The following is a 12,752-nucleotide window of genomic DNA, read 5'->3' as shown; positions in this document are numbered from 1 at the left end:
TTTAAAAGAGGCTCTGAGCACACACCAGCTATTGCAAGATCTGCTCCCAAGGAAGGGCTCCAGTGGCCACAGCGCTAAGGGAGAAAAGCCGCTGAGCTCCCATAGTCTGTTGTCACTCCTGTGGTGTCATAACCTGGAACGTAGTAAGCCAGCCAAAGGGAGGCTCGGGCACTACTGGCCCAGGCCTTCCTGAGCTTTCAACGCCTACCAAGCATTCTGAGTCCAACAAGACCTCCAGAAGACACTGCCTTCAATGAATTCTTTGGACCAAAACTGCTGCCTGTCCAGCTGCAATTGTGTGAAAGATTACAACCATTGAGATTGGGCCAGTTGACCTGCATTGGGACAACAGGAAGAATAGACTCTTTTTGAAGGGGCCTGAATGCTGAAGGAGTGTCTTGTTCTTCAAAGTCTGCTGTTTTACCCCCTGGATTAACAAGTTGGTAGCCTACCTCATATTATGGAGTATAAGAAACGCAGGGAAGTTGGGCGTGGTGGCGCACGCCTTTAATCCCAGCACTCGGGAGGCAGAGGTAGGAGGATGGCCGTGAGTTCGAGGCCACCCTGAGACTCCATAGTGAATTCCAGGTCAGCCCGGACTAGAGTGAAACCCTACCTCGAAAAAAACAAAAACAAAAAAAGAAATGCAGGGAAGAGAGGGTCACTGAACTTGCAACACAGTTTTGCATTTTGGAAACGGCCATGGGCAGTGTGAAGCAGGTTTGTTGGATGCCTGCCTGGAGACCCGTTGGAGCTATGAGGATGGACTGTGGGTTGAAGTGGAGATCCAATGGAGATGCCAGGACTATGGGATGGCTGCCAAGGAGGGCTGCTGGTGCCAACTGAAGTTTTCTAGGATTGTGAGTAGCCTAGCTGGAAGGGTGGAATTGGGCCTCCAGAGACTCGTCACTGGTTAGAATTATTGGACTTGGAGACTTGTCGGGACTAGAGTTGTGCGACTCGGAGCTACAGTTTTTGATGTTTTCCCTGTTTGTTTTCAATCTTGTATTGGTTGAATATTTCTTTGCTATGCCCAATGCCATCTTTTTCAGTGTGAATATTTATTCTGTGCCATTTTGTTATTTTTTATTTTTTAGTATTACGCCTCAGTTAAAAGACTTTGGACTATGGGAATGTTTGAACAGCCTTGGGATTGATAAAAGCTATGGGGACTTTGGAAGTGAGGCTGATGCATTGCATTTTACGACATGTATGGTTATCAGTTTATGGGGCCAGGGGCAGAATGTGGTGGAGGCAGTATATTATTGGGGGTGGACTTATGGGTATTATAGCCAGCTTCCCCTTGCCAGTGTTTGGCACACTCTTCTATTGCTGTTGCCCATCTGATGTTGGCCAGGAGATGATGTCCACCCTCTGCCAACGCCACTGTTTTCCCCCACCATCGTGGAGGTTCTCTTTGAGTCTGTAAGCCAAAATAAACCCTTTCCTCTCACAGGCTGCATTTGGTCAGGGGTTTTCTGACAACAATGCAAAGCTGACTGCAACACGAGTCTACCATTCTTCATCATTTCTCTTACTCTGGACACAGGATCACCTGACTCCCAGGGGTGAAGAAGTTGGTTGACAAGCTGGAACCAAACTGGAAACTCCCTGCTGGCTGTCACAGGGCCAGAAGGTGCTTTGCAGGCTGCTGGGTGAGAAAAGTCATCAGCAGTCTTAACCAGCAGTGGACCCTGCGAGCTCCGCAATCAACGCCCCAGGCAAGATGCGTCCGCCTGTACAAGGGTGCCATGACTGGGTTGGGGACAGCCAGCTGCTCTCTGACTGGACTTGAGGCCCACTCCATGGGGCAGAATTCCTGCTTGGTACTGAAACCCCAAGTCAAAAGCCTGTCTATGGGAGGGGAAGCTACAGGCCCTAGTTATTTGGCTAAATGGACATGCTATTCCCATTAAAATGCCCTGTAAATATTTATATTTATGCCTCTAGACTAGTAACACCCTCACCTTTGGTCAGAGAAGCTTCTTTTGCAGTAGGTGACTGCTGATGAGCCTCCAAACTGACTAAAGGACTAAGAGCACTCAGTGGGATAATATGTACATCACCCCCTCCAAGGTTTAGGGAACATTGCAGAAGAGGGGGCTGAAAGAATGGTCTGAAACGCTGTCTTCCTGACATGGCATGGCCATTGAATTCATGAGCGACTCTTGTCACTGTCCCGTTCCTGCCACCATGGACTGTATCTTCAGACTGTGAGCCAGAATAAAGCCTTTCTTCCTCCAGGGGCTTTTGTCAGAGCCATAAGAAAAGTCACTGACACACAGGTTAAGGCTGTCTGCCTTCTCTTCCTTGAAGATTCCTCCACACACAAATCGCACTTCTCATTTCAGTCTGATTCTAAATAGAAGCTCTCTGTGACTCTCAAAACAAGATCTAATATTTTTACTATTTCAGTATTCAATAGTTTTTTTTCTGTCTAGCAATTGCCTTAATTGAAATATACAGCTGTTGTCATAATTGAAATTAAATTAGTAATTGTCCTTAACTGCTATCTTCGAGGCTAGAGTGAAATCTGTATGAAGGCAGGAACGGTACTGGTCTCTCTCCATGTTAAGTATCAAAGAATATTTGACTCATAGTAGCTGCTTAGTATATACAGCTACACATGTTTTTTGAACAATCAAGTTTTAAAGATTTCATTTTTTTGCTTACATTGAGAGAGAAGAGAAAGAGAGAGTGAGACAGAGAATGAGCACACCAGGGCCTCCAGCCACTGCAATTGAAATCCAGACGCATGTGCCCCCGTGTGCATCTGGCTTACATGGGTACTGGGGAATAGAACCTGGGTCCTTGGGCCTCACAGGCAAGTGCCTTAACCGCTAAGCCATCTCTCCAGCTCATCAATTGAGTTTTTTAACTTGGTTGATTGGATGCTAACATCAAAGAGTTTTTGCTCCCTGTGCACATGATGACTCTCTCAAAACTGCTTTCCATCACTTAAGGATGTTTTGGGTAAATTCCTCAGTTTCATTTTTGTCACTTCCAGTACAGTTTAATGTAAAACTCCCCTGTGCATGTTCCTGTCGCTTTAGCTCAAGCTTGCTTCATGGCCTAAAAATCTGTAACAGGGGAAAGGGTGTGGTTGGCTTTTCCCCTCCTCTCTGACCTCATCTGGTTAAAGCTTCTCAAATGACATAGGGCAGGGAGATGAGGACCAAACTACTTCTCAGTTGCCTGGAAGTGGGTGGTTGTTTCAACTTCTCTGGCGAATGCTGGCCCGCTGTGGATGCTCTGTGGCAGATAGCTACTCAATGGCTCATTTGTGGAGCGCACTTTGGGAGCCTGTGAAAGGGTGGGGCGTGGGGAGCTATTACTGGAAAGTGTGATGATATGGAAGTCTTCCCTCAGCGGGTCTCTTCCGGCCCTTCTCTCAGTCAGCTCCCACTTATATCTATTCTACAACGTCTTGCCGATGGGCTCTGTCTACCTAACGGCCAGGGTGGTAAGACAACTGAAGCTTGGTTACCATCTGCAGTGTCCACTCTGGAAACTTCTGCATCCTTTCCCTGCTAGGCAGTGGGCATACAGACTGCTCCCCATGATGCTCCAGGGTCGTGTCTCTCTTCTGGAGAAAACCCTGCCCATCCAGGAAGTCAGCCATCACTCTCCCTTCCTCTAGTGCGCCTTCAGCGGTGCTCCTGGGGGCGCCTTTCATTTGACATTGTGTTAGGTGGGCTTCAGGGCTGTGGAGTCACAGAACTCTCCCAACTCCAACCATCGCTTTTGTGTTCTTTCAAAAAAACTTTTATTTTAGTTTTAATTTATTCATTTTAGAGAGTGGGAGAGAATAGGCACACCAGGGCCTCTAGACACTGCAAACAAACTCCAGACACATTTGCCACCATGAGCATCTGGCTTATGTGGGTATTGGGAATCAAATCTGGGTCCTTTGGCTTTGCAGGCAAGTGCTAAGCCATGTCTCCAGCCCCAACAGTTGATTTTGATCCTAAGGGTTCCCTTCCCCCCCTTCTCCCTGAGCCTCTGTTTATAACCAAGTGGGGCTAAAAAGTACGGTTCAGCCACCTCTCACTAGGCCCTAGAGCAGAAGCTGTCCCCCAGTTGTTTTGCAGCTCTCTGTAGAGTGCCACACCTCTTGTCCTGGCTGTAGATAAGCAATGTCAGGAAAGGCCCCTTTAGGAACTGTGTTACAAATATCCGCTAAGAGAGCTCCTTAGAATGCTTCTGCCCAGCTGGGCTCCAGGTCACAAGGGCCATTGAGCAGGTGCTTTGAGGTGGTCCAATTTGGGCGTCCCCCATAAACTTACGTATTCTTAATGCTTGGGTCCCCAGCTGATGGCAATTCGGGAATTGAATCCTCCTGGAGGCAGTGTATTGTTTTGGGTGGGGTTATTGGTGTTATAGCCAGCTTCCCCTTGCCAGTGTTTGGCACACTTTCCTGTTGCTGTTGTCCATCTTATGTTGGCCAGGAGGTGATGTCCACCCTCCGCTCAAGACATGTTTCCCCTGCCACCATGGAGCTTCCCCTTGAGTCTGGAAGCCAAAATAAACCTTTTTTTTTTTTTTTTTCACAAGCTGCCCTTGGTCACGTGCTTTCTACCAGAAATGTGAACCTGACTGTGACATGACATGCTTGCCGAGAAAACCGTATTTTCTATTTCACTGAGGGAGGAAAGAAGCCAGCTGAGGACCTCTGTGGGCAGATGGACTGTCAGAGCAGAAGTGAGGCCAAGGCAAAAAACAGAAGTTGCTTAAGAAATAGATCACAAGCTGGAGAGATGGCTTTGTGGTTAAGGCACTTACTTGCAAAGCCTAGGAACCTATGTTCAACTCCAGATCCCACAAAAGCCAGATGCCCAAAAGTGAGGCAAGCACGAGGTCACACATGCCCACTAGGTGGTGCAAGTATCTGGAGTTTAATTTCAGGAGCTGAGGACCTGGCACACCAATTCTCTCTCTCTCTCTCTCTCTCTCTCTCTCTCTCTCTCTCTCTCTCTCTGTCTATAATAAAAAAGAAAAGAAAGCCAGGCGTGGTGGTGCACGCCTTTAATCCCAGCACTCGGGAGGCAGAGGTAGGAGGATCACCGTGAGTTCAAGGCCACTCTGAGACTACATAGTGAATTCCAGGTCAGCCTGAGCTAGAGTGAAACCCTACCTCGGAAAAACAAAAACAAAAACAAAATGCTGGAAGCAGGAAATGAAGATGATGGAAACTTGAAGGGAAAACAGATGCTGGAGGACAGAGGCCTGGCGGGCTGGGGTCAGGGGAAGGGGACTGGGATACAGCCTCCCCAGCTGGAACAGAGCAGGATGGGCAGAGCCGCCAGAGACAATGAGGACTCGGGACTACCGTGTGCCGGCCAATACAGGTATTGTGGGCTAAATCTGCCTCCTCTGCCACCATGCCGTGTTCAGAGGCTAGAGTTGGGGCGGGGGTGTGATGAGGTGCTGGAGAGGGGAAGGCACACCCTATGGGGCTGGGGTTTCCACTCTAATGTACTTGAACATAGCCCCAAAGCATGGGCAGCCCTCTCTCCTCCACCCTGTTTTCCCCCTCCGAATTTCTGTCATCTTCCCATCCCTTTTCTCAGAATGGATCAGGAGGTGGAGGAGAGAACAAAATCCCACGAGGTTTGCTCTTCAGTGAGCTTAAGCCATTTATCTTTATGCAAAGGCACATGAAACTAATGGCCAGAAGAGCAGAGGAGCTTAGAGAGAGCTTGCTTTAACGCTAACACGTGCTCCAAGGGCATCTCCTGAGATCTTGTTAGGAATACAGAATCCTAGTGCCTAACTCAGACTTGCTCATCCAGGGTCTGCATTTTTTTTTTTTTTTGAGGCAAGCCAAATACACTGGCCTTTTTTGGTGTTTTTGTTTGTTTGTTTGTTTGTTTTGTTTTGTTTTTTGAGGTAGGGTCCTTGGGCTTTGCAGGCATATGCCTTAACTGCTAAGCCATCTTTCCAGTACTGTTTTGTTTTTTTGAAGTAGGGTCTTACTCTAACCCAGGCTGACCTGGAATTCACTATGTAGTCTCAGGGTGGGCTCGAACTCACAGTGATCCTCCTACCTCTGCCTCCTGAGTGCTGGGACTAAAGGCGTGTGCCACAACGTCCGGTCTCACATTGGCCTTTTTTATGGTGGTGGTGGTGGGGAATTGAGAGATCACCAGGACCTTCAGCCATTGTAATAGAACTCCAGACGTGTGCCACCTTGCGCGCACAGCTGGCTTACATGGGATTTGGGGAGTTGAACATGGATCCTTAGGCTTTACGGGCAAGTGCCTTGGCCGCTAAGCCATCTCTCCAGCCCAGGGTCTGCATTTTTAACAGGATTGTCAAGTGATTTGTGGCTAAATTAGTTTCAGAAATACAGGTCTTACATAAGCTTGTTGCAGAGGAACCAGCAGAGGGCGGTGCTGCATAGCTTGTCAGCAGCTAGGGACCGCAGGAAGCACTATTTTTTTTTGTTGTTGTGGTTGTTGTTTTGTTTTTTTGTTTTTCGAGGTAGGGTCTCACTCTAGCTCCCGCTAACCTGGAATTCACTCTACATTCTCAGGGTGGCCTCGAACTCAGGGCGATCCTCCTACCTCTGCCTCCCAGAGTGTTGGGATTAAAGGCGTGCGCCACCACGCTGGCTCCGCAGGAAGCACCTCTATCCCGCTTTCAAGGAAGCTGCTCATGCTAAGGCTTCTCTTATCATAAAGACAAATGGCTTTAGTGCAGAGTGCGCCCACTAACCTGCTAAGGATCTTTGGTTTTGTTTGGCCGTGCTGAGGCGAGAACCCAGACTCAGGCACATGCTGCACCACGGAGCCCAACCCACACGGTTCAGGTTCGTAGAAACACAGAACGCCTGAGACTGAGGCTTGGTCCGTCCTCTGTAGTTTGTAAAGAAGGGAGTTGTCTTGGCATAGGTATTAGATGCCCCCCCGCCCCCAACCCCACCTCGAGTCCATAAGGCAACCCTTGCCCCGGCGTGCCCGAGGAGTCAGCACGCGAGTTAGCCGATCTACTGCCCCCACCTGGGATTCCAAGTAATTATAATTTTCAACTGGTGCCTTTTAAGTCAAATCCGCTGGGACAATGGATCATGCTTGTGAGAGGAGGGAGTGCATGCAAGATTCATGCCCACCCCCGCTGTCTCATGCACATAGGGCAGTACACATGGTGTCTCACGCGCACAGCATTCCAGTGGATTCGTGGTGTAAGACTGCTCAAGGAGACGGGAAGTGAGGCCGAAGTGATCTCATTTCAGAAGCCACTGGCTTAAAAACAAAACTGTTGGAAGAATGTGAGTGCATCAAAAAGTAAAATACAGGGCTGGAGAGATGGCTTAGCTGTTAAGGTGCTTGCCTGCAAAGCCAAAGGACCCAGGTTTGATTCCTTAGGACCCACGTAAGCCAGATGCACAAGGTGGTGCATGCGTCTGTAGTTCCTTTGCAGTGGCTGAAAGCCCTGGCGTGCCCATTTTCTCTCTCTCTCTCTCTGAAATAAAGTAAGATTTTTAAAAAGTAAAGTGCAATCAATTAAGCTAGGTTTTTGTAACATAAATTTTAGATACATTCATAAGCTATAAAATATAAACCAAGGGCTGGAGGGATGGCTCAGTGGTTAAGGCATTATCCTGCAAAGCCAAATGACCCAGATTGAATTCCTTAGGACCCACGTAAGCCAGATGCACCAAGGTGACGCATGCGTCTGGAGTTCCTTTGCAGTGACTAGAGGCCCTGGAGTGCCCATTTTCTCTCTCTCTCTGTCTCTAATAAATGAATAAAAATAAATAAAATCTAAAAGAGTAATGATTTCACACACAAATTAAATATTCGTATATTTACATTTTTAAATTGGCATTGTGTGATATAGACAGTAAAATGACAGTAGTGATATAAAATTTGGTTTATTTAATTTCAAACAATATTAAATAGCAAATTTAAGAATATCATCTCAAGTAGAAAGAAAACCTGCAAAAGAAAAGGAAACACTTGGGCTCGGGAGATTGGTCAGTGGTTTGAGCTCACTTGCTAAGCTTACTGGCCCCAGTTCATTTTCCCAGGAATCATGTAAAGCCCAATGCACAATGTGGCACATGCCTCTAGAGTTTATTTGCAGTGGCAAGAGGCCCTGGGATGCTCATACACTCTCTCTGTTTCTCAAATAAATAAAAATATTTTTTTCATAAAGGAAACACTTGGCTGGAGGGTTGGCTTAGCGGTTAAGGCGTTTGCTTGCAAAGCTAAAGGATCCAGGTTTGATTCCCCAGGATCCACATTATCCAGATGCACAAGGGGGTGCACGCATCTGGAGTTCATTTGCAGTGGCTGGAGGCCCTGGCTTGCCCATTCTCTCACTCTCTCTGGCTCTTTCTCTGTCAAATAAATAAATAAACAAAAATTTTTAAATACTTAAATAAAAAATGTTTCCTTTTAAAAATATATTATATTTATTTATTTGCAAGCAGAAGGAGAAAGAGAGAAGAGAGACAGCGAAAGGGAGAGGGAGAGAATGAGCATGACAGGGCCTCCAGCTGCTGCAAATGAACTCCAGATGCATGTGCCACCTTGTGCACATGGCTTATGTGGGTCCTGGGGAATAAAATTTGGGTCATTAGGCTTCCCAGGCAAGCGCCTCACCACTAAGCCATCACTCCAGCCCAATTCTAGTACTTTTAATGGTACTTTCTCCCCTGCATTTGAATAAGGGATCCACATTTTCATATATGTACTATCAGAAATTATTTTTCTGGTGCTGTGAGAGAAAGGAAGTATAGGGAAGAGTTGGTCCATCTGAGGTGAAATTTGCTTCAGGTTTCCAAGTCACTAAAATTAATAGAAGTGTGATATCTAGAGAGATGTGCCTGTCTTTGCGGAGAGAGACATGCTTGTTTATGACATTAAGAGGCACTTCTTTTCTCATTAGTGTTTTCTTTTTCCCAGGAGTGGCCTTTCATTCCATTCCTGTGGGTGTGCCTATGACACCCCAGGAAACCTCATTTTCCAAAACAAGAGAGAGGAGAGAAAAGACAGCTATTTCCAGAAAGGAAGCTGAAATTGTCCCATTGGCGGATATAAGCTGATAAACTCTGAGTTGGAAAGTGACCAATAGATGGGCTGAGGGAGAAGAGCTGATTTAGGGAGCACAGATTATCTTCTGGTACTGGGGGAAGAAAAAGAAAACTTAAACTTTCTTAGCACTGGTGGAGATCAGCAGCAAATGATCTTATTTTGTTGGCAATTTTACAGGTCCAAAAGAACACAGGTGCCAAGCTGTTCTGGGGAGACTCCAATCTACCTCAAGATGCCCATCGAGACCTGGTTCTCACTCCTGCCTCCCTCTCAGACCTTGGCTGTTACTGAGTCTGCACTCTCCTGTCTGACCCACCATCTAATCAACATCCTCCATATCCATCTGGACTTGGCCAATGAGGCTCATTCCCACTGGATGTTTAATTTATATCTCCACTGTTATAAGAAAACCTAACCCAAGGAGCCATAGAGATCTTACCTTCTCTGGACCTTTCCTGACAAGGAAGCTCTCCTGCTTTATTTTTCTAAAATTAATCTTTTATAACTTTTATAACTTACCCTTCCATGTGTCTACACGGACCAATTATTTGCTAGCTGTAAGACAAGAGCTCAAAAGCCACTGGCTTGGGGAATTAGAGTGTCCTGCGCTCTGCTCTCTAAGCCATACCCATCCAGAGCCAAGAGTGATGACAGTCTGCGTGTGTAATGCAGCCCACCAGGCAGTGTTCCTAACAGTGTTATATTGTTACACCTGCCAGACTCCTGCCTGCTGCCACATCAGAGCCACACCCTTTCTACTGACTAGAAATAAGCACATGACTCTAGCGATCTATATTCAAAAGTAGCTGGGAGAAGTTTGTCCTGCTTGCTGAAAGAGTTCAGTGGACACATAGCATTTTCTCTGTCACATAAGAAATGTGTGAAATGGGAGGCCTTCTTTGCAACAGGTAAAAGGAGAGGTGATAGAGGCTAGTCTGTTTAAGGAGAAAGTAGTCTAAAGTAGTCTATGATGGGAAATTTCCTGAAAGAAAGGAGTATCCTGGGGCTGGAGAGATGGCTCAGCAGCTAAGGCACTGCCTGCAAAGCCTAACGACCCAGGTTCAATTCCCCAGTACCTATGTAATGTTAGATGCACAAAGTGGCACGCGCATCTGGAGCTCATTTGCAATGGCTGGAGGCCATTCTCTCTATCTCTCTTCTCTTTCTGTTCGCAAATTAACAAATAAAGAAAATTTACAAAAAAAAAAAAAAAAAGAATCCCTGAAGAGATTTACTGAGGCTCTTGCTCTCCACAGTGAATACCAATAACCTCATTGAAGACCCTCAGCAGAACTGGGGCAAGGAAGGGGGGGGGTCTATGTGTGCAATCTTTCCATTAAAATTTTTCAATAAAAAAAGAGGAGAACATCCTGTCCGCTAAGCTCCATGTCAGTGAAAACTCTTAGAAGAACATAAATAAATAAATAAATAAATAAATAAATAAATAAATCTAGGAGTGGATTGGAGAGATTTCTGCGGAGTTAAAGGCACTTGCTTATAAAGCCTGACAACCTGGGTTCAATTCCCTAGTACCTACGTAAAACCAAATAAATATACAAAGGGGCACATATATCCATGCATCTGGAGGTTCTGGCATGTCCATTCATATTCTCTCTCTCTTTCTTTCTTTCCTTTTTTTTTTTTTTTTTTTTTTTGGTTTTTCGAGGTAGGTAGGGTCTCACTCTACTCGCTCTAGCTCAGGATGACCTGGAATTCACTATGTAGTCTCAGGATGACCTTGAACTCATGGAGATCCTCCTACCTCTGCCTCCTGAGTGCTGGGATTAAAGGCGTACACCACCATGCCAGGCTTTCTTTCTTTCTTATAAATAAAAATTATTTTTAAAATCCTAGGAATTGTACAGGTGTGTGCCTTGGGACTCCTGCCTGTTTATAATGGAAGACCCTGGTGAGAACATTATGTCATTTTGATAGCTTTATTGGATCCAGTGGCATAGTTAGTTCTTGAATTCTTCACCCAGAGACAATGGTGAGGAGAAGGGAGCACTCAGGTACCCAGGAAGGCCTTGGACAGGAACCCTTCTCACACAACAAAGCTGCATACTTAGTTCTTGAGGAACAGGCTTGACTTCATCATCACAGGAGACCTTAAGAATGAAGTTTTGGTCAAACCACTGAGAGTAATGCAGGAATTTGGGGTGTCTTTGAGAGCATTGGAGCCATATTTCAGCCCTTGGGTGGGCAGTAACTTAGGAGCTAAGGCCCCAGAAGGTCATGGTCACACAAGCTTGCACTACGTCCGTGGCCTCTGGATTCATGTCTTATGCATCCAAAGAACTGAAATCCCCAGACTAGAGGATTAGATTTAGAAAAAAAAAATTATAGGGATTATAGAGCTCAAAAATATAGATTTTAAAAAATATTTTATTTTATTTGACAGAGAGAAAGGAGGAGAGAGACAGTGTATGTAAGAATGGGTGCACTGGGGCCTCCAGCCACTGCAAACGAACTCCAGATGCATGCGCCCCCTTGTGTATCTGGCTAAAGTGGGTCATGGGGAATCAAACCTGGGTCCTTTGGCTTTGCAGGCAAATGCTTTAACTGCTAAGCCATCCCTCCAGCCCATAAACATAGATTTTTAAGAGAAAGGAAGAATACAGAACTCCTGTACAATAGGAGGGCATTTGTGGAAATGGAAAAGCTAGAGGGAGTGTTGCAGATTTTTGTAGTGTTGAATTCTCTGCCTTGTGACCACAAAAAAAAAAAAAAAAGAAAAAAGAAAAAAAAATTAAGACACATGCACAAGGGAGTAAGGCAAAGGAGATTTAGTGAGAAAGCGATAGAAAATCCTCAAAGTGTCAGGGCAAGCATGCTTAGAAATTCAGCCAGCGTCCAAAGAAGAAAAAAAAAAAAAGGGAAAAGAGCAAAAGCTGTGCTTTGTGAGCTAGAACTCATCGAAGCAGGCAGGCTCAGCAGTGAGAGTCTGAGAGCCACTGCTAGAAGGGAGGGGGTCTTGGGGCGTAGCACATTATCTCATTAAGAGGGGACCTATTCCTGCCACCTTCTTAGCATGTCTCTAGGTCTCTTCACCAGATGTGTGGTTGACATGACTCCACCCCGCTCCCTTTCATATGGTACTTTAAATACTACAGAGGAGAACTGTGCTGTCTCCCTGGTCAATGTTATGGAGGAGACAGCTGGTGGGGGTTTGTCCGTCCAGCCTGCTAATGTTAATCTCTCTTCTTAGCTGTGCTCACACTCACAGGCCTACAATCCCAGAGTCTTCCTTGGCCTTATTCAGGCTGATGAGGCCTGTGCCTGTGACAACTTGGAGTGCTTTCAAGAAACTGCTTCCATGATCCTATTGATACAGATTGGGAGCAAGGTGCTTGTTTCCTAATAGGTAGGCAGTTAGGAACTGGCTCATAGAAACCGGGATGCCACCTCGTCTGCCCTGGTAGGACTAGAACCTGCGTCTGAGACAGCCTCATCCAAGACGGCTGTGAACAGCAACCTTCTAATCCTTCCTCAACAGCAACACCTTCCTGCTTCTTCCCCAATGCTGAGGGCTGAGTTTATTTCCTGTGGGTGGGCTCTTCCTAAATCGGTGTTCCTCAAGGGGCCACCAGCCAATCAGGTCCCTCCTTACATACCTGAGCCTGGTGATGAGGGTCTTTCTAACTAGATGCCTGATTCACATGAATGGACACATGGGTGGGGCAAAGCCCCTTCCTTGCAGGCTTACTCCCA

The sequence above is a fragment of the Jaculus jaculus genome, chromosome 1, assembly GCF_020740685.1.
Source record: "Jaculus jaculus isolate mJacJac1 chromosome 1, mJacJac1.mat.Y.cur, whole genome shotgun sequence".
Classification (NCBI taxonomy): domain Eukaryota; kingdom Metazoa; phylum Chordata; class Mammalia; order Rodentia; family Dipodidae; genus Jaculus; species Jaculus jaculus.
The sequence above is the reverse complement of the archived record's forward strand: the minus strand, read 5'-3'. Positions refer to the sequence as shown.